A 19,415-nucleotide genomic window follows, 5' to 3' on the forward strand; every position below is an offset into this window, starting at 1 on the left:
GTTGTCGACCTATTAATTTATTGACCATATACCCGCACTTGGCAACTGCCTACAACGATCACCTAATAAACTATAATCGTCATCTTTGGCATATCTTTTATTTGATGGCTTTAATTGCTAGGTTCCATATTTTCCCCAAATTATCCCTGATTACTAATTATCGATAACTATCACTAAAGATAATTGCATGTTGTTACTATCTATCTCGGATGGTAATTTCATACATTGAATACCCATATATAGCATGTACATATCCTTCTATACTGAAAGATTTCTATTATAACCTTAAAATTGGTGAATTCATTACAAGTGATTACTTATGTGGTCAGGGTGCAAATGTGCATGATGTTGCTGAGTAAATTTCACTCAGTGTGAATTCTTGGGGGTCATTGTCAACTCTGTTAATTTTCCATAGTAATTAAGCTAAAAGACCCCTAATCACTAATTAGCAACCTAAGATTCTTATATCTTTGATCCTCTTCGTCTCCACTTCCATGTGATACATTACAACGCAATCCTCCGATTAGTTGATTCGTATTTACCCCTTTTCTATTTACCTCAATGTGTAAGTATTAATAATGACAGAGTACAATTACCATATCTCTTACACCTTTGGTTACTAATTAGCTATAACAGTATCTACTGCTAGTTACTTGCATGCGACAGCCATGTAACATTAATGGCGTGCATTGCAATACTATATCTAAATATATATATATAATATACATGTCCGTCTATACTAACCGCCTTCACCAATAAGTTTTAATTTTTTAATTTTTTAAATTTAATTTAATTTTAATTTAAATAATTAATTTAATTCAATTTAATTTTTAATTTACTTTTTAGTAAATTCATTAGTACCCTTGATTACTTACACCCAGTGGAGCAAAATTCGTATTCGTATCAATATATCCTGTCAATTCTTACCTACTTTGAATTACGAGGAGCTATTCTCATTTCTGACCATCTGCTCTAATTAACGTTAGACTGCTCATTGCTAATTAACAACTTAAGACCTCCACAGTATTCATACCCTCCATATCTTTAGCAGCTTCAAGAAAAACAAGCTTATATAAAAACACTGACATTTTCACCTGTTTTAGGGCAACCGTAAACACTATGAAGCGTATGCACCCCTATAAGGTGGTTTCGCTGCAATGCACCTTAGACAAAAGTTCCCGTCGAACCTCAGAAACTTCGCCGACATCCACCAAACTTCACAGGTACGAATATTGAATCATCGAGATTGGGTCCCTTCAGTGATTTAAGCAGGTGAGGGCGCATTGTTTTTATATAAATTTTTAAATTATCTCCTATGGAGTTTCACATAGCACATAAAAGTGGCTCTCGAACCCAGGAAGTTAATGGGAATAAAGCAAAACTTCTCGCACTGTGGCATAATGACTCCCATATTGTATGGACGAAGTGATTTAAGCGTATATTGAAGCGTTACACTACAATAAATGTTTAAAGGTCGGTTCCCATTGAGTGACGATGCCACTTAGCAGCGAACGCAACAGATGGCGCTAGTTGTCGATGTCCCGAATTCCTGGACATGTCCAGGAGGAAGGGGGAGGGCAGCGGAGGCCTCCGCCGCTCCACTGCGCTGGGCGTGAAAAAATATGGCGGCTATGAGCAGACCCACAACAACTCGCTGAGTTCCTGAAAATGTTCAACAGTCGACATCAGAGACTTTTGCGGCAAAAGATGTACTAAGCCGTAGTGAACACTAGTGCAGATGCTCGATGCCGATAGACACAAAGTCTAGTTATTAGATAATTCGGCAACTGTGCTCTGATTGCTGTTCCACGACGACCAACGTTTCAGAAAACAGTCCTTTTATTAAACCATTAGATAAGGACGCCCAAATCAACCTTACTCTTCATTTTATTACATCGATTTGAGCTAGTGACCCTAAGGGCCCAACGGATGTAGCTACAAAGAAAGCCGGAGTGGCGGGATGATGAACGTGCTGGGAGATCCGAAAGAAAATATGTAGTGCCATTATTGGAAATGAAACAAAAGCAGAAACACAATCTGGAAATTCAAGAAAGATAATAAAACTCGAGGCGTGAACACTACGTTGCACTAGTAATATTGCTGTTCTGGCTCAACAACAGCATGGTAGCGACCGTGTCATTGCATACGCTAGCCGTCTTTTGTCACCCGCGGAGCGCAATTATTCTATCACCGAACGCGAATGCCTTGCGCTCGTCTGGGCGGTGGGCAAATTTCGCCCATATTTGTATGGACGGCCGTTCACCGTTGTCACCGACCACCACGCCTTTTTCTCCCCGTAACATTTTGGTGGAGAGTGCGGGTTCTCCCAGCTTCAGCATTCACGACGCTTCTCCGCAGCGGACGCTCCTTGGCTGCCTCTGCGATGCCTGCTCACGACGAGAATGAGGATGAGTCGGAAACCTCAACGACCGTGCCTCGATCAGCCACGCCGCAACCAACAGCGCGGCAACCCGCCGCTACTAACCGCACCGTCGTCCTGACACAACCGCGTGACCCAGGCACATTTTCTGGCACGGACAACACTGACGTCGAGGATTGGCTTCAGCTCTACGAACGGGTGAGCGCACTGTACAACTGGGACCCGACGCTCATGCTGGCCAATATTCTATTTTACCTTGAGGGCACGGCGAAAGTTTGGTTCTACAACCACGAGCAAGAGATCACGAGTTGGGACGTGTGCAAACAAAAACTCATTGATCTGTTCGGCAAGCCCATTGGACGCCGTCACGGCGAGTTGGCCTGTGCGAGAAGTTGACTTCTCCGTACTCTGGTCCGTACCGTGTCCTGCGCCAAGTCACCGACGTCACGTACGAAGTGAAACCTCTGGACACTACCATAGCGCGACCCCCTGAAATTGTTCACGTCACTCGACTCAAGCGATATCACTCGGACCAATCAAGCACCGGGTCGGTGTCTTCGCCGCCGGGGGTGATGCTACGAAGCGCTACCGAAGATGAAGAGGGAGACGTGATGGAAGAGGACGACGTTCCCTGATTCCGCGCGGACTTGGCTCCATCTTGTGTGCCTGGCTTTGTCCTCTGTATATACCTTGTAAATATAACCTTCAACGCCTTTTTCTCCCCGTAACAATATGTAATGGCCCAGAATTGCGCGAAGAACGGAAATTTTTCGAAATATTGCAGCGCGGGCATTATATTACAGTTTTAGAGGAATCAGAAATATTACAAAGATAAGTGGTTACTGTTCTCATTCTGAATTATTAACAGATCATCCTCGCCGCCTGTTTCCCCGTGGTTTTGTGTGTTTCTAGCGTTTTCGTACCTATCGGCATTTGCTACGGACAGTTACGTCTAAAATGCAGGCAAGTTCCAGTGACTGTTGTGTGATCACTTGGATGGAATCTTCTCTGTAAAGCGCGGATGTTTGGGCTGTTTGGGCATTTAAGGCGTCTGAACACTGTTTTTGTTGCGTGGACGATTATATTGTAGTACCGGCATTATTACTGCGAATGTTCATTCATTTGTAAATGTTCTGCTGTTTTGTGTTTATTGACAACTTTTTGATGCAAACTGTTGTGGAAGAGAGGTAGTCGGAGCCAAACCTAGACGCCAACATCTGCTTAAACACATCTAATGATGAAAATACAAAAGAGTCTCTACATATGCAAAATAAAGAGGCAGAGGATAAACTCCGTTAACAAATCGCGAAGCAATATTGCAAGTCAGGCTTAATTAACAAGTGTAAAGGCTTCTGAACAGCGGCCACGCACGCTCAGATAGACGCGGTCAGTCGCCCTTTTTTATTCCAATAGTGCTGCTTGTAGGCGACCGGGATTAACTGACCAAATTCCCTAATCCGCAGGAAATACGCAACCCCTCCTGTGGATTCGGACATATTTTTTCTATCCTTTGCTCTTCTCGTTTAGCTTATGTTTACACTTATCTCGATATTTCTTGCCGACCTGCAGTTCTCGAAGAACTCTGTTCTTGCTTTAATGCTTCATGTTTCCTTCTATTTTTATGTGCGTAGCTTTCTGTGTGCATCGGCCTTCTATGGGTCCTGCCATACAGTGAAAACAAAGAGTCCTCGAGTGTTGGCAGCACCAGAATTGAAATGTTCTTTTTCTTTTCTAAAAGAGAGGCAAAGAAAGAAGCGAGAGTTACACTGACCACATCATCCAGGAAATCCTCTGCAACTACGGTCCGTCATTCGCCCTAATATCTAGGCATAACGATAATCCCCGAACACAAGTTTAGCCTAGGCCCGTTTCTGTTGCCGAAGTCGATGCTGTTTTATTAGTCTATTACCCTTTTCTTTCGTATTTCGCTTCTTTCACGTTTACTTGCCTCTGTTGTGCGGATATGCGGTCGTTCCCGCCTAGAAGACAAGACAAGAAGTGAATTCATAAAGAAACTTAACACGGCAACATGGCTATACATAAAAGGAAATGACGACACTGGCCAAGATTGAACACTTAGGATTTGGGGTCGGGTTTTATCGCATGTATGTGTTCGAGTTTTGCTACTGGCTACATGCGACACCGTTCACGGAAATCCAGAGAGAAAGAAACATAGAATGAGGGCATCACGATATTTCGTCAAGTTGGAGGTTGCAGACATGCAGATGGTCAAGCGGACAGGAGGAGGGGGTGAGTGGAGATGAGGAGAAGTGACGTAAGTTGGTAGGGTGGAGTCGGGGGTGGACACAGAGGAAGAAATATTTAGAAAGTGAAACTCCCGTTAAAACGGGCGTCGGCGGCCATCCAGATAACGTCACAAAAATAGAAAAATAACATGCGCCGAGGGAGGCGCTTCAATTGGCGGCGTCTTGCGGCGCGACGCTGCAACAGCAAAAAAAAAAGAAGAAACAGAAAGAAAGAAGGAAAGAAAGAAAAGAAAAGAAAAGAAAGCGCTACCGGCCGGCTGGGCGAGGCCGGGCGAGCACGCTTTTAGCACGCCCGCGCGCATTCTCTTTAGCAGCGTTCGTGAGCAGCAGATGACAGCGGCTTTTGTTCCAGCGGGCACATGAGCGTCTTTTTTCTTCTATTGCGATAGCAATTATATGGACAGTCTCGGCTGGATTTTTCCGTCGCCGTCGCCGCCGTCATGCACCCTATATGTATAAGTATGTATATATATATATATAAAAGCCCCAAAGAAAAATAATTCAGAAAAATGCTTCCGAAGCGCGGAATCGAACCAGGGACTTCCTGCTCCGCAGCGAGTGGCGCTATCCACTACGCCACGAAACGCAGATCCTCCACGTAGCTCACGGCGAGCGTTATATACACACGCTTTACCGCTGGACGGACTCAGAGACGGCAGGCGATAATAAGCGTTTCTTCATTACCAGCGAGATGGCGCTAGGAGCCCGACGGGCGCATTTAAAAGTCGTCGGCGAGCTCGCTCGCTTCTTCTTATATTTGCGCATGGGAGAACCTTGCCCTTCCGCTGTCTGCTCGCGCGGTTTCTCGTGGTGAGGGGAAGAGGAATGTTTCAGGCTTTCACCGTGATGTCCGCGCTCATGTTACGGCGCGTACGAATGTCACTCGAGCTCAGGGACGCCGCTAAACGAACAAACAGAAGATGAGCGCGAACTATCAAGTGTCACAGCTCGACACTTGAAGTACGCTAATTTCCTTCGCTGCTTCGGTCGCCTTTACAACTGGAGCGCTGTTCAAACTGAGAGTATCCATTGGCGAGCCTCACTTCGTATAGCATTAATTTCTTGCTATCGCATTCATTGCTTCGCCCTTGCGGCGAAACTGTGACTTTTTCTTTGGGTTGCCTTAGTAACAGCCCGTTGTAACAGCTAAGGTCAGCGTCTGCTAAAGGGCTGTAATAACGCTGCTGCGCACAGTATGCTCTTCTTCGGCATTTGCTAGCCTAAGATGGGACGCAGGTGTTTTGTTGAAAGCTGAAAAAGCGGGCGCAAGTCTTGCAGGGTGGAGCAAGAAACGAACGCGGCCGAACGCGCTCTGTGTCCACGCTCCGTGACTGCGGTGGATAGGGTGCCTTGATGCGCGTTTTGTCCGCTCACACATCGAGGCACACTAGCGGTGGAGCGGGAGCAGCGCGCGTGACCGGGTCCTTTGGAAACCTAAACGGCGGCAGTTACCTTGCCTGCCACCAGACGCCGCCAGCATGAATTGGCTATCGGGGAGCGTGACGTTATCTGGTCGCCTCAAGTAGCGGAGTTGCACCTCCAAATTGTTTCTTGCTATGCGGGCGTAGAAGGAGCCAGTGTGTAGCCGGGCCGCGCGCAGGTGGTGTGACGTTCATGACGACGTCCTGGCTCTGCAATATCTTGCATTCCATCGCTGATGCTTCCCCTCAGCTCCGCTGTCCCTTGGTGTTTACGGCATGAAGTCACCTAAATCAACGCTTAAATTTTACCTTCACTGTTTTCCGCCGCAGCGGCGGAAGGCTTTCAAGTTTAATCAGGAACATTTTTATTGCCACTTAATGGAATTAAGTATTTGAAGAGCCATGCGTTAATTACATCAAGTCGGGGAGTCTGCGAGAACTTTGTTTCTTTTCGTCCTTTTCGGCCAATGCCTAATTATTATTTATATTCTGCGGAAGGTGGAGAGTTAATGCGACGTGAGTTCTCTTTTCTTTCATGGTTCTGCAATCTCCAGTTTATGAAATCGAAAGTGCGAGTCGTTAGGGCTACCTAGCGCACACGTTTTTTTTTTTTTTGCACCATCATCTGGCGACGCAGTTTTGCGCCCTAGAACAACAGGGTTGCCTGGGATGCTCACACCTCATTAACTAGAATTATGGAGGACACGCTTTTCGAAAAGTGCTGCGACACTTCCGAATACCGAAGAACGCTCTTAATTACATCACTTTGAGGTGGTCGGCAAACCTGTTGCGTTCTTCGGTGATTCGCGCAGGATTAGCGGAACCGCACAACCCTTTTCGTAGACAACGGGTCGCTAAAGAACAGTGTAGCATTAATTAGGCTAGAGCTTGCCTCAGCATTGCGCCCTTTGGCGAATTTATAGGTTCACAGTATGTTCAGTCGTGTCCCTAATATGTATGTATCCAAATGGGAGCTATGTCACTACGGTATTATTGTAGAATGTGAATGAGGGCAAAATGCAAGAACACTGCAGTTAGATTTACGTACATACACGTTAGAGAACTCCACGTGGTTAAATGTAGTCCATAGACCGCCATTACGGTGCGCCTTGGAAGGCGCACCGTAATGTAATCATATAGTGGTTCAAATGCGTAAAGCCCCGGATATTATTGCGTAGGTGATTACTGTAGAATAAAATAAGGTCTCGTGCTTCATCCAGCACACAAATAGATGCCGTGGCACGAGAATTGAGCTTCAATAGGCTAAATCGCGCTGTCATCACTCGTGCAAGGAAGCTTTAAAACCTGTCTCGTTGGGATTTATTTCGACTTGCTCGTAGCGCAGGTAACTGATTAGTACTCGGAGATATATGGCTCTAAACTGAGCAATAGTGGCTACGGATGATTAGATGGGGCGGAGAAACGTTACTATACTTTGAGATAAATGTTTTCGTCAGCATCGGTTCCACTTTGCCCAAAAGGCATCGTCAGTTTTTCGCATACGTTCGTAGCTTCATTGCATTATTGAGGACATGGCTAGCAGACGACACTTTGAAACCCTGAGATGATGTCAATATTTTGCGTGCGAACTGCACTCAAAAATACACCGTAGTCAGCGTAGGTGTTTTCAGAACATAGCACTGCTTTGAGCTGCGCAGTAGTGACATCCCCTCTGGCTCGATGTGTGGCTTCGTAATGCTGCGCGGCTTTAAGTTTGACTGCATTTCGTCAAAGTTTGTGCTGTTCGCGATACCACTGTGATGCCCACGAGATCTGACTGATATTGGCACCTGTTGCAATGGGTAGCTAATTTACCAGGGTGACAATTGTGCTTATTGTTAAAAACACGAGGGAACGAGAGATTATCGAAGGCTTCACGATGCGCGACCTTGGCGAAGACATGTGTGTTAGTGCGCCATCGATACATCTGACCGATGATGAAGTGTCATTTTTACAAGGAATTTAGATATTAGACATGCACAGATTTGATGTGTGACGCAGATGGTTGTTCTACTGTTATGTGCTTTGCGCAGGCTACCAGTCCTTCTTTCTTTCTTTCACCCAATATATATGTGTGATGTTTCTATCAAATAAACAGTTGTTAGTTCGCGCTCGTGTGTGAACTACCTGTTGTTTTTCGTGTGTCTTCGTGTTCAAACAGCACGCCGCAAGTGTAAAAAAATGCTGCGCAATGTCCTCTCGAAAAACAAATTCTAGGATTCCACTTACTAAATAAAATGGTATGACTTTGAGTGTCGGCTATTTCTTTGGTGGAGCTTCTGTCCTTTTTGAGCTGTCTTGCTGGGGAGCTGATACGTTAATGCACATTATCTGATCCTTATTACTGCGTATCATTCGAAACATTGCTCGACATAGTTAGAACTTATTTTCTATGTGTTTTCGACATAACCTTCGCCAACACAGCAACATGCTTGAATGTTTGAACTTCGTGAATCTCACGTGGCAAAAGTTTAAGAGTACTATGCGGTAGTCGGCTAACGCGCCGGTGTCTCCCACATCAAATGTGCCCATTGCTACATCAACACAGAGGGAGCAGGTGTTTGCTGCTGCCCCGAAATTACCACACTAGATAGAATGCCGTTGCGAGTAGGCGTTCAGTCCTAGCCTGAACACTACACGAAACGTCTCTTTACGGTCGTGACAACGCGACTCTGATGGTGATGGTGATGGCTGAGCGCGGAAGGGGCTTACCGCCTGTGTACAAGCCATCTGTGTTCCATGCCCTATGAAGGCTTCAGACGACTACGAGAACAATAAGCCCAAGTTCGCAGCGGTGGTCTACTGGTTACTGTGCTCGACCCAAAAGTTGCAGCTGGTTCTGACGACCACCACTAGGGATGGATGTTTCGGTGTAACTGCGAGACCGAACGCGCGATATCCACTGCTCATGTGCGCGTGGCGCGTAGTGCATTGTCTCCGGTCACGCTGTTAAATAAGTGTACAGTTTTTATTTTTGGTCTCTTTCGACATTTCTCTTATTATAAAAACGCCAGCGATAGCCGGCGCTTTCAACATATGGGAACCTATACCGAGCACTAAGGAAAGCGCGCTGAAGAACGTGTCAGCCTATCCGAAGAGTCCTAAATTTCTGTGTTTGCCTAGAGAAAAGCTTGGCGATCACTTGGACCATTGTCCGCCCTTCGACGTTCTCCTTCTCAAATTACCGACCGCACGCAATCCTCCTGTGCAACGTGACTAAACACTCTCCGTGCGTTGTTCGTCATTGTTTGCGCTCATGTACTGGTGACACGCGTGCAGAAAATAAACACAAAAAACATCGACGTAGAATGGAGGACAGATGAGAGATGCCGGCTTTCGACAGCGTTCGACGATGTTCGTTCGTGGGTGACGGTCGCTTCTCGACAAACAGCGCGTGATTCCCTGTCATCAGTCGACGTCATCTGATCGCTACGAACAGCCAATAGCCCCCACCCCAAAAGAAGCTCCCATCGGAATGACTTCCTAATGACGCTTCACTCGGGAGACCAGTGGCGCCGTGGTGGTCAACCAGCATCTAACAAACTGGTGCGCACACACAAGCACGTGTGTCTACCGATTCCTTTCGCGATCTTATTTTTTTTTTTTCAGAAAGCCCAGCAATGCAGCCGCCCCAATTTGTCAGATGGACTTCCATGGTAAACACGCCCATTGTAAAGTGTTCTATGCACGCTACATAGAAAGCCGCCTCTGGTGCCTTTGGCTGGTTCATTATAGCCTAAACGGCGGCGAAATGACGTCATACAACATAGCGGTATTGAAATCGTTGTCGATGATAGAAAACGAGACCCTGCTGGGAGTAATTTGTGCAAGTAATGCGTAAGGCATGTCCTCTACGCATGCGGCCTCGTTTCGCCTACTTTACATTTCTTCTGTCAGATTGTTTTCTTACTATTTAGCTAAGTGGAACAAGGTACTTGCGCGCAGAATTTCTTTTTTTTAATGAACGAAGCGGGAAGTCATGTTTGTCAGTCACGCATCTCAGTGCAAACAAGTCTCTTTCCTGTAGCAGCTGTGTAATAGACGGATTGGACTCGACGCATTTTACCTAATGATCGGGAAAACAAAGACCAGGAATGAAAGCAATCGCAGACATTTGAAAAATCGGCTTGCTGCATCAATTTTGCCTGCTTTTTACCTTGTTACTGAACCCTATCCTTTTCTTTTTCTGTGTCCTCAACATTTCTGAACACTGTAACTCCCAGCTGATTTCTTCCAAGCGAGTGTTTACATTATCATTATGCTTCCTCCAGTGGGCTTTCTTTACACCTTGCTGCTTCTCCACTCCTTTCCCTCCCTCTAACTTTTATCTCCCTTGTAGAAAGCGATGAAGGCGCTGCTGAGGAATCTGCGAGTGACCTGCCTTGTTGAGCTTCACCTAAGGCAAACGCGCCAATAATGAAGCCACCTTTACAGGCAGCAAAACGCCGCCGTGGTACGGTGGTTACGGCGCTCGGGTGCTGACCCGAAGGTTGCGGGTTCGATCCCGGCCGCGGCGATCGCATTTCGATGGAGGCGAGCTGCTAGAGGCCCGTGTACTGTGCGCTGTGAGCGCGCGTTGAAGAGCACCAGATGATCGAAATTTCCGGAACCCTCCGCTACGGCGTGCCTCATAATCAAATCGTAGTTTTGGCGCAAAAGCCCGGATGTGATTATTTAGAACTATGAGTTATCAAGAGCGGAGCTGTTATATGCTAGTTTCCAGAGGATCGCTGCATACGTGTGAGGTCAGGGTATCAGTCGGAAAGAGGAAAGATTCTCGCAAGCTGAAGCACAGCCTTTCGCACAACTAAATAAACATATCTTCTTATAAGCACACTACAAAATATAAAAAAATTACACCATCTCCCGCTAAAGGGAACCATGTGTGGTGGCGAAGCAGCGGGGAGATGGTTCGCTTGAGCGGGAGATGGCGTAATTTTTTAGGAGCTGGCTCGCCAGGTTCTTAAGCTGGGCGAAGTCCTGCGCCGTAAGCGGCATCCATCCATCCCAAGCGTCGTGGGACGCGAAGAGGAACGCTACGCGTGTCGTGTCTTCCCCCCTAGCTTGGCCGTTAATTCTCACAGGGTGAGCAGGGAACGCGCTCGACAGGCGCGCGAGAGGAAGGTAGCGTAGGAGAGGAGAGAGAGGGGGAGGGGACGCGCATGCACTGGCGCTCATCGCTACGTTGCGCAGGAGAGAATGAGGCGCGCGAGAGGGGGAGAGCGTAGGAGGGCGCTCATCCAACACCACCTAGAAAGAGGTTGGTTACGGCGCGTGGAGAGGAGGTGTGTGGAGAGGGTTTGCGCATGCGCAGTAAGGGTGGTCACGCCGCACACCACCACCGGATTGAACTCCGCCATAAAGTGCTTCGCATCTAAAACAGCATAACGAGCGAGAGGGCAAGCCAGAAAGACGTAAAAGGAGCTAAAGCAATGAAGAACGTCCAGCTAGGGCGTGCCTGTTTACCATTACGCGTCAGAACTAGCCACGACTTTCGGATTAACACTTCTCTTCCCTCTCCATTACATCTTCATGAAATTGCTCTATTCTGATAACGGTCTTTAAAATACTAGGGATGGTAGCGGCTGCACGCTTCGCGATCAGGAGTGGCCTGGCCATTCTCGCGGACGGCGTGACGCGCACTGATGGTAGAGAGTGGAAGGCGCACGGGACCTTCTTTTATGGCGCTTAACGCATAGATGGTGTTTCAGACGGCGTCCAGGCAGCTACCGCGGACTTTTCGCACGAACGAAGCGTGGAGAAGAGGGACGCCCCCGCGGTCCTCCCCCTGTACTTTGGTCACCAGACCGGATTATGATTCGCCCGAGTAACGGCCAGCGCCACGCGAGGGCTCTTAACGAACGCCCCCTCCTTCCATTACCGCCTACGCTTTTTTACTCACGTGATTATGGAATAGCGTGCAGTGTGAGGCCGTTCTAGAGCGCTTTTACATGTGTGTATATTAAGACGAAAGCCTTAGATGCATCAGCAAGAGCCAAAAGTAGCCGTAGGCGTCAACACGAGTGATGCGAAACATCATCGTCGCGTGTTGACGTCATTAAAACGCCACAGGCCGCAAACATTGGTGACGTCATCATGAAGTCACTATAATCTACATAACGTCACGTTACATGATGACGTCATCCCTTGACATACCCGCATGGTGAAAGGTGGGCGGATCCCGGGGGCAATGCGGAACCACGTGGGGCGCAGAAAGCATGCATTCCTCCGCTCCCGAAGGCAGTGCAAAACCACGTTGGGCGCAGAAGGCTTCCGGGGGGAGGGAGTCAATATAGCTGACTGAGAAAAAAAGATGGTTTGCGCTTTCGAGTCGTCTTAGGCAAATTCATAAGGAACCCCGTCGCTTTTTTGTTGTAGAAGCACGCTCACTTTTCCATGCGGGAGAACTGTACCCTAATAACTCGGTGTGACTTCTATAAATAAGGTTAACTTGTAGTGTTGTGTCTCCTCTCAACTAAACTTTCATTGTTTAGTTGAGAGGAGACAGTCATGTTTAGCGCGACCAAGCAGTCACTTTGCGACTGACTTGGTCGCGCGACCACCGCTAGTCGCAAGTGTGAACGAGCCTGATGCCGAAGAAGTTTTGCAAAAAAGAACGAAATTAAGTTTGTCGATGCTTCAGATGTGCACGGAGCTTGGTTTTCTTCGTATCTATAGCTTCCTTGTATTTTTGGATGGATTGAAAATATTCTGTCTCATGTCCTGCTGCAATCTCCTTTCTTTTTCACTGCACGTAACACAATGAATCCATGAGTGCCTCGCGTTTGTGCAGCGCGCCGAAACCCGGGTCACAGGCGCGCACCCCAGAATGGCAGCGTTATATGGATCGATCTGATGCGCCGGAGAAGGCTCTTTGAAGCCGTCCCAGCCACGTGGTGTGCGAGGACGCCAGGACGCATGGGGTCGTGTGTCAGCCGACCGCTGCTCAATGGGTTTTATGGCCCCGAACGTTCGTATGGCCTGTCATTGGCTCCTCGCCCGCTAGACACAAGTTCGGGGTCCGGCTTGCTCGCATCATGATTTTTACGCGGCCTCGCTCTCAGAGAGCTGGCGAAGGAAGAAACCGTTTTTTTGCTTTGCCGTCTAACACTTGTTATCATTTTCTTTCTTTTCATCGTGTCTTTACTATTGGGCTGAATACCACTTTTCTTTTTTGCTTTGTTCATTGGCAGCAAAATATCTCAGCCAGACGTTAAAACTTTATGTAGGTAGGATTTGTTATACGTAAAAAATTTTGTTAAGCCTAGTCGGATGACTCCAAAACTATAGACAGATCTACACGTGAAAACATGTGCGAATAATGGGTGTGGTTTAACTGCTGTTGTTTTCCTTGAGCGCTTTTGTTGTTTTGTCTGGTAACGTGCCAAGCACAGGTGATCACATGGAGAAAAAAAAATAAATAAATAGTACGTCAGGCCCGTACACTTCAAGCTTTGCTTGCGCGCAGTTCTCCGATAGGAAAAGGGCTGCTATCTTTTTTTCTCATTTTTACTAATAAACGATTTAACTGAGGGTAGCCGTCACCGACAAATAGATACGACTGCTACATCGCTAATATTTATCTGAATAAATAAGTAGATAAATGAGAGTAATAAAGAGAGAAAGAGAAATTCCGCTAGCTCTAATGGCTGTGACTACAAATTATTTCACTCTTTTCATGTCTCTATGTCTTCGTTATTTCACTTCGCTGACGAAGGCTGACATCGATAACAGCTGCTGGTGACTGCCCTTGCTGATGGAAAAAATCACCGAGGCAGTTTCCCTGCGCTCCATTGACTCTTTCCTACATCGTTCGGAATGGTCTGGGGTGAATTGCGGTCCTGTGGGTTATTAAAAAAGAGCGGCAGGAAATGAAGACTTGTGGCAGTGAGACGGCACTTCCAGAGCCGTTCTACGACTCTCCCACTGCGGTGTAACGTGCGTTTCATGATTCGGAAGGGCCGGGGCCCTTATTCACAAAGCGATGCACCGCTGAACGCTTGATGGGAGCGTAAGAGCAGGCCCAGTCAACTGCCACATCGAACGTAATATTACCAAAGGCGATAGGCTGCGGACGCCGTTGCCTTGCTGTTAAGGCCTTAGATGTCTCATAAAAAGCAAAAATTGACCGTCGGCGTCCACACGAGAGATGAAAAAAATTATCATCACTTGATGACGTTGCATATGATGTCATCGTGACGTCACAGATAGCCACAATTTGTAACATCATTGTTATATCTCTATGACATCATATGACATAGTGTCACATGATGACGTCATCACATAACACCGTCGCTTGGCCAAAGGTGGGCCGATCACGGAGGCAGCGTAAAACCACGTTAGGTCCAGAAAGCTTTCGGAGGAGGGTGCGGGACGATCAACACATCGACTGAGAGGAAAAAAAGATGGCTTTCGCATTCGAATCGTCTTAGGTGAACGCTCAAGGGACCATGTGAGTTTTTTCCCAAAGGCGTTACATGCCAAGCGCTGGTGTGGCTATCCCATTGACGGAGCTACTGTTACGCGTGCCGTTTAGCACAATGCTATTCTAGGTCAGTCATCCATGTCTTGACCCTGATTTCTTGTTGGCACTCAGCTGAATATTAGCGCTGTTTGTATCACGTACGTCTGCCCACGTTCTCGTCCCGTCTCTTGCGATGGAGAACAAGAGACGTCGCCCGTTCTTCGGTTGGGTTCCTTCTCAAAGCGGGAACACCTAAAGGACATCGTTCTGAACGCTTTTCCGCTTAACACTGGGTACTAATCCAACGTCCCTAAAGAGAGGCCTCACGGCCCCAATCATAGTGATTCGCCGAGGGAATCCCTTCTGCGGTACGTAGCGGAGTCTTGCTTACAGTAATCCGATTTCAACAGGAGATGCCGAAATGGCGCTGACCCCTTTCGAGGATACAAAGGGTGATTCGTCCCACATTCCTTGGTGAGAAGACTCGGTGACAGAGCCGCCAGGTCGCGCTAGCGCTAACAAGATCGCACGTATCTTTCATAGACGTTCGGAGTGTGTGCCCCCGATCTTAGCTACATGCTCCTGAAGTGTCGTTTTCATGTGATTCTGTTCCCTGCTATCTTTCACCCCCTCCGTTCACGACGTTACACCGGGCTCTCTGCTGACTTCAAGTAATTCGCGTCTTTCCGAACCCTAATCCACTACCACACTGGGCGAGAACGTGAACGCATGCTCTGCTGTAAACATGTCAAAGTTGTATCTCTCACCTTTTGCGGGAGCACCAACGAAAGACTGTCGAGTAGCTAGTAGCTTTGCTTCGAGGGCAAGCCCGTTATTCAGGAGAAAGGTTTGGGAGCGGTCTAGTTAGCATTCTGTGATTTCAAGCTTTTTTTTTTAAGAGCTGAGCTCTTAAGCTTCTCTTCAGGCTGTGCGGAGCCACCACAAAGCTATCATCATCACGATCGGCCTTATTGATCATCTGCTTCACTTCCGGAACACATGAGACGATTTGCTCGGTGTAGAATGCAATAAGTCTCATGGGCGAGAGAAGGAGTAGAAAGAAAGACAAGAAGGTTCATGTAACGCTATGCGTATCTTGTACACCTGCCTTTCCGGGAGGCTCCGCTTTTCACTTTTTCTTTCAGTTAATTGCTTCTTAGACTCATCTTTCTGTACACCTTTGAGCTACATTCAAGTGAGATAAGCTTGCCATCGAATACCTCTTCATACATCTCGGGTAAGGAGCGCCTGCTTTCAAGGAAGTCCCGTTGGTTTTAAACTGCATATGATCGTTGCGTGCAATTTCTATTGACCCACCATTCACGCTGATACATTTAAATTTTGAAGCGCATTCAGCGCGACACCCCTGGTTTTATATACGAGAGTGCGTGACACCCAGCGTGTGAAGTGTCGTGCCTTTTGCCGCTCAACAGGGGGCCTCTGGGTGTAATGGCCCGCGGGGTGTTTTACTGTGGCGCCATTCTCGCCCTCAATCCTGTGTATTACCGCATAGTATACAACGGGCCTACCGTCCCCTGCTCCGTTACGGCCTCCACGGTAAAGTGCGCGCGACGTTTGTTTGTATTTATTCATTTTCGCATCCCCGCAGAGCTCTGGCAATAGGGCCGAGTCTATGCGGCTATTTGCTAAAGGAAGCTTGCCATTGAGGGCACAGATCTCTCTGCCCAACTGCTAAACGGCAGTTTCTTTATTTAGGTTTACTTATTTTCAATGTTTTCGTTCTTTTGATGTTAGATTCATGTTTGTTTCAGTGGATCTTATGCCGCAGTTTTTCGTGCATACCGGTGTACAGTTTTTGAAGAGTGGAGAGAGGGCCATTGAGTGAGCCACACACTGCGAAACAATTGTGGTGGTAATCTTTTTTTTCTTTTTCCGTTGGCCACCACCAAGAATGGTTCGCAAAAAAACAAGGGGGGGGGTGTCTTAATACGCGGAGGGAATAGGCAGCGAGATGTCTTCTTGCTCAAAGTTTTGTGTTAAAACCTCCCCGTCGTAATACGGCTGCGTGAAATGTTGCTTACAGCACTGCTGCTGCAATAAATAAGGTTACAACTTCTGAAAAATGCAGTTCGAATGTTTGTTCGTGTGGCAGATTTCACGAGGTTTCATATGTTAGAGATTTTCAGTGGAATTGATTAGTTCGTTCCTCCATTGCTTTTCTTTATATTCTTCTCCAACAATTTATACGAGCGCTTTCCTGCTGATGCCACGGTAGGGATTTTAAAATGTATCTTGGTTCGACTATTTTTCTATTTAGCGGGGCCGATCCCCTCACACATCATCTTCACCTCTAGCGCAGAGGGCTCAGCTATCGCACACTTTTTTTGTCTTTATAAAGTCATAAACTGAACAGTGAACTAAAGTTTATATTTCTATCATTTTTAGACAAGTTCTCGTCTATTGACAAAATGTGTATCGTCTTCAGTACGTCTTTTTCACATCCTAGAGGAAAGCCAAAGCGGACAACAGAGTTCCTTCTTCTTTGATTAACGGTGATATCGTCTCTGGAAATGCTTTATTGAAATTGTATCATCTGCTCCGTTTATATTTTTCGCCACAGTGAGGCATATACAAAACACGAGTAAACTAATGATAAACAAGTGCGCTATTGGAAACAAATGACTCATTGAACAGTCCTCTTCCCAGTGGAAGTGCCACTAGAATTAAATACGAAAATAAGAACGAAATCAAATAGACAACCACCTACCTCCATTTTCTGTTGCCTCTTCTCAATGTCGCTTTAGTAAGGACGTGACCGCATGAGGGAGCCACGGTAGGTACAATGACGAGTCAGAGGGAAGTCAATCCGTCCCGAACAGCGCCTTTCCGGTTCGAGGGAACTAACTTCCGGGTGAACACAGAGGAAGCAAGAGAACTACAATCGGAAGCGGGTTTCTGTCGTCGTGCACGCGTCAGCCGTTTGACGAACCAACTGTAGTGAAAGAAACCCCCTGGCATCCGCACTTACAATCGTTCTCTCTTTGTGGCGAGTTCATTAATCTTGTATCGCTCACCGATGTTTCTTTTTCTTTCTTTTTGCAGGTTCGCCTGGGGCTATCCGCCACCGTGAGTGTTCTTGAATTTGTAAGGTCATTTGAAATCGCAGTATATATACGAATGCTGACCGCATTCTTGATAGTTCATTTTCGGAAATTTAGTACTAGTGGGTCAACGCAAGATCCACCACTTTAGAAGCTAGAGCGCGCCGATCGATGAATTCTTAGGTCACCATTGTACCAAACTTTCTGGACTCGAGCGCGAGTACCATAGACGCATCGTCAGCTGCGAGGCGCGCCTGAAATGATATCGGGCAACTCAAAGTCTGAGGAGCAGTCACTGTCAGTTAGCTGTGCGCACTGGGACATCTGGCAAGAAGCAATCTCAATATTGCCCCGGAAATGAGAGGTTTGAAACAAGGCTTTTAACATCTGTCAGCGACCCAAGTAAGATCGTTTTCTCCTGTGCGCTTCCATTCCCCCTTTGATATGTTCTTTCCTTCTTCCCCTGTACCCTCGTTCCATTTAATTTATTAGGTCCACGTTAGAACTTGCTCGTTCCCGACGTCTGAATCGCATTTCGCTTAACAGGATGCTTTTCTCGGACAGTAACTACAAGTGTCAGATATGCAAATTTGGAGATGTATCTAACAAACATGGCTGATACCTCTGTCATAGGAATCGGTATAACACGAAAGTGAAACGTGTCTTCAGAGACGTAGTTGAGCGTTTGTTGTGCATTATTTCGTCCCAAGTGCGAAGGAATGAATGCTACAGCATCAAATTGTAATGTTACGCGAAGAACGGCAAGCCGCTCGAAACTTGCAATGCGCTGCTCAAGCAGAAAGGACGCGCGAAACGAACATACACAGGATGAGCGCGAACTGTCACAGTTGTAACTTATTTCTGTGTGAGCAGCGCGCTCCTTTCGCAAAAGCGCCCGCTGCAGTGAGCGAGGTGACCTTCGTGCTCTCAACGGAAACTTGCAGGCAGAGCGCAAGACGTACAAACCAACAACGAGATAAGCGCCCGCACGAGCGACCACGCCCTGTCGAGGTGCGCGCTAATCCGCGTGGGGGACGACTTTTAAAGCGCGCTCTTCTAAAGTCACTGGAACGGGAAAAGTACCGCGACCGTCCTGCCGGCCGCCATATTTGGTCCAGCGCGGCCGAAGCTGCGGCGGTGCGGTGTTCATTTCACAGCGGAGTCACGCATGTTTTACACATTGCGTGCGCTTTTGCAGCCACGAATGAAGCATACCGTTGTTCTCTAACTGATTAAGAAAGAAATAGCAGCAGTTTTCACTTGCCTCCACGCGCACGCACGCGTACTAACGCGATAAAGAAATGCGAACTGCGCGGCAGTTACGCGCTCGGCTGTCGCCATTTAGTAAATGCGAATTATTTCTTAGTGAACTTCTGCGAGTTTGAACATTCTATCTATCTATCTATCTATCTATCTATCTATCTATCTATCTATCTATCTATCTATCTATCTATCTATCTATCTATCTATCTATCTATCTATCTATCTATCTATCTATCTATCTATCTATCTATCTATCTATCCGCCCACGACTATGTGCTCTCCTGGCCGTTTCGTTAATGGGATGTATACCAAATTTGGTATGGCACAACATGACTATATGACGAATATAAACTACAGATGGTAAAATGAAAATAATTACACGTACGCCGTGTACGGCATGATTTACATGCCGCGCTCATGGTGCGCTCGCGACCGCTTCGCTAGCTTGATATACACCAAAATTGATATGGCGTGACAAGAGTGTATGAAGATCATAAGTTACTGGTCATAACGTGCAAGTCATGGCAGGCATGCCATGTAAAACATGATTTACATGAC

This window comes from Rhipicephalus sanguineus, chromosome 11 (genome assembly GCF_013339695.2).
Source record: "Rhipicephalus sanguineus isolate Rsan-2018 chromosome 11, BIME_Rsan_1.4, whole genome shotgun sequence".
Lineage (NCBI taxonomy): Eukaryota > Metazoa > Arthropoda > Arachnida > Ixodida > Ixodidae > Rhipicephalus > Rhipicephalus sanguineus.